The following is a 3,449-nucleotide window of genomic DNA, read 5'->3' as shown; positions in this document are numbered from 1 at the left end:
GTAGATATGTCTGCTCTAAAGTGACATCAGTCTTCCTAATTTACTAGTGCTCAGCAGAAAGAACGAGCTGCACTGCACCGACAGTCCATTATTGGGGGTCAATATTCTCTTTTGGTGATTAACCTACAGCCAGGGCTGTGACAGTCACCCCAGACCTCAGTTCATTTCCAGAGGAATGAATTACCTGCTTTTCAGTGTGATTTTACTTGCTGCATTCTCCAGCCAAAAGCTATCCTTCCTCCTTGTAACTGTCTGAAGCGCTAGAAAAATGTGTTCCTGAAGTACCACTTGCCTCGACTTCTAATTGAAATGTTAGAGATTTGAACTACTGGGGTAAAAGAGAGACTGCAAGACTAACGTGCTTCCATAAGCAAAGATGGAATGCTTTTAAAAAATTGAAACTGTGGGCATTAATATACTGAAAACGTTTCTGCTACAGACAAGCTAACTCATTCATCCCTTAGCACGATTTCCAGGGCTCCTGCTGCCCCATCTACTCTGGGGAAAGCAAAGGCTTATTTGGGCTACATTTCAAAGTTTTCCCACATAAAATACAATAGGATGGACTTGCCACAATGTATTGAGGACACCTCAAGTAGCTGCCTGCAAACTTTGTATTTATTGAAAAACTAATACCAACTGTTCCAGGGGAAACTACGTTTAAGGCTACATAACTGATTGGTTCAACCTACAATTTTAACTGTGTTCTACACTCAAAAATGGCTTATGCTTCCTACTGTATCTATTTTGCTCTTAAACACCTGAGACATGTTTTTACTTAATTCATCTTAATATTTGGAAGTTCACAGCAGGCTAGAAGCTTAACCCAAAGACAAACAGAACTGAGGTAGTCAGTTTTACTCAAATATCCTTTTTGACAGTCACCAATTCACTTGAAATCGAACTTGACACATTTCTTGGCAGTTCCAACAAGGCTACAGCTGCCAACGTACTGACAGGATAAAACCTCTTGGATTTTGCCCACCCCGACTCCCCAGAGTCACATCCAGTTCTGCAGTTCACAGCCAGCTGATGGGCTGCACGTCAAAGAAATGATGACTGAAATCTGAGGTTATTAAGGCAGTAATAGTTTTACTTCACTGGATTTACTGATGCAGCTACTCAGCAGGTACTGGTGAATCTGGCCACAACAGCTCCGACAGGTAAATAGATTCTTCCCTGGGGATACAATGCACTACAGCCTCTTTCTTTAATTAATGCATACAAGTCAGAAGTAGGTAAGCATCGACTTTTTAAGTTATCTTTCAGTTACTTCTCAGGGAGAATAAAAGAAGAAAAGCCCTCAAGATAAACAACTGTGTAGAAGATAAAAATATTCACTTAAATATGACAAATTTCACACTTACACAGACAGGAGACTAGCATATCAAATACCCAGCACAATAAATTAACACCAGTAAAAAAGTTTAACAGTTATAAAGTCAACCAGAAAGTTCAGACAGTGCAAATATTTCACAGTAAGAAAAAATAACAAATAATTTCTTTTCAAGTATCAAAAGCATTGTTGTTGAGTGATACCATTTAAACCGTATTATTGCACAACAGACAAAAGATACAATATCAACCTCTGCGACCTAAGATGTATTCTCAAACCTTTATGTTTTCAAGGAATCAATTTACACCAGCTGTTGATTGTGCATATATTAAAATAATCAGCCTTCACTTCTTAATTTGAGTGTTTCTTAATTCGAACTTGCCCACATTTAAAGCATTTGATTCCTAACCTGTATTGCTTCACAGAAACACCTATTTAAGGCTAGCCTAGGCCTTGTATAACTCAAAGCAAACTTCACCTGCAGTTAAGAAAGGGAACTAGCCCAGTGCAAGGTCCTCTCGCAGCTGCGACGCCTTCAGACAGTTTTAGGTTGCAGCTTTACTTGCCTCAGCAGTGTCCTAAGAGTTTCTTTAAATAAAAAATACCAGTAGGCACAAAGATTTTTTTACAATTACAATGGAAGTCCTATTATTAAACAAGTTTAATTGTAGCTAAAGAAATTTTACTCCCTACCCCTTCCATCCCCTTACCTTTTATTTTAGAGGTGGATCTAGTCACTAACAATTCTAACATCACAGCACATTTAAGAAGAAGAGTAAACACCACCTTTCTCCCTGTATTTGTGTGTTTTAGTGCACTGGGCACATCTGCTCCCTCAAGTTTAACACTTTTCCAAGAATGAAAACTATCCTAACAGGACAGACAATGGATTGGACCACATAAGAGTTTCTTCTACTCTGAACAGGATTATTTGTAACACATTATAGAGTCAGAAACCAATAAAAACATCCTATAGATGTCCTACGGAGCAGCTGTCCTTAACTAGACAGATTTTGCTCATTTCCTTCCTCTTACATATTTTGCCCATCGAGTGATTAATTTTGCACCAAAGTATGGCCTCACATGGTTCAGAATGTCAGATTTTCTAACTTATTACAAATACTCAAATAATCCATAATATTTATACATCCAAAAAAAAAAAAGGAGAGGAGGAAAAAAAAAAAAGAAATAAGACCGATTAAACTTTTCTTTACACATTCAATATAGTTTTTGGTCTAGGGAAGTCAATATGGTCCTGTAAGATTATAGCTGCCATCGCTACTGGTTTGCCCTTCAACAAAAAGTGAGAACAGCTGTATTTATGTTCACACCATTTAAAAAATAATAATGCCATTATTTAAGAAACAAACCAACAGAATTAAAAATAATCAGAAAACCTATCCCAATTTTACAATCTGGATGTCAGTACTGAAATGCATTTGCCTTGCAAATTGAGAATATTCAGACATTTGATGTATTAAATTTCACAGTAGAACTGGCACATGCTAAATGAGAATGGGATTTCTAGACAGTTGTCTTGGTTACCAGTCTGAAATTTCACTTTGTGCATGTAGGAATGTTTAAGTGAACCCCAAGAATGAGCTGCTTTACTGCAAACTAATATGAATTCTGAGAAGCCTCAAAGCTGCAGAATCCAGTTGTCTCCAATTGTGGAGACAATTGCCAACCACTGGTCTATCCTATTAAATTATTTCTTCCCCTCATAAATTGTAAGAATTGACAAATAAATTCCCACACCTATCTGGGCCTGGGTTATTAGCAGTGATGACAACTGATTTTTACATGGCTTTTGACTAAACCACTGAGGTATATTTCCAGTTTGAGGATGCTTTGCTACCAGTCACACAGAGAACATAACAGAAAACAAACCAACAAAACCCCTCAGTTCTATTCCAGAAGAGTGCTCATTTCAAATCTTGACCAAGTTGCCAGGTAGTCTGACACAGCTGGCATAGTGGATGTTGTTACTGTGTCAAAAAAAACCCCAAAGGTTGCAATTCAGGAAAATACTGGCACTTATTGAGATGACAAGGTAAATTTTCCTCCTCTCAAACTCTGGCTGCTTTTGTCAGTACCTCACCAACTACTGTCT

This window comes from Antrostomus carolinensis, unplaced genomic scaffold (genome assembly GCF_000700745.2).
Source record: "Antrostomus carolinensis isolate BGI_N321 unplaced genomic scaffold, ASM70074v2 scaffold11142, whole genome shotgun sequence".
Classification (NCBI taxonomy): domain Eukaryota; kingdom Metazoa; phylum Chordata; class Aves; order Caprimulgiformes; family Caprimulgidae; genus Antrostomus; species Antrostomus carolinensis.
Note: the sequence above shows the minus strand (reverse complement) of the source record.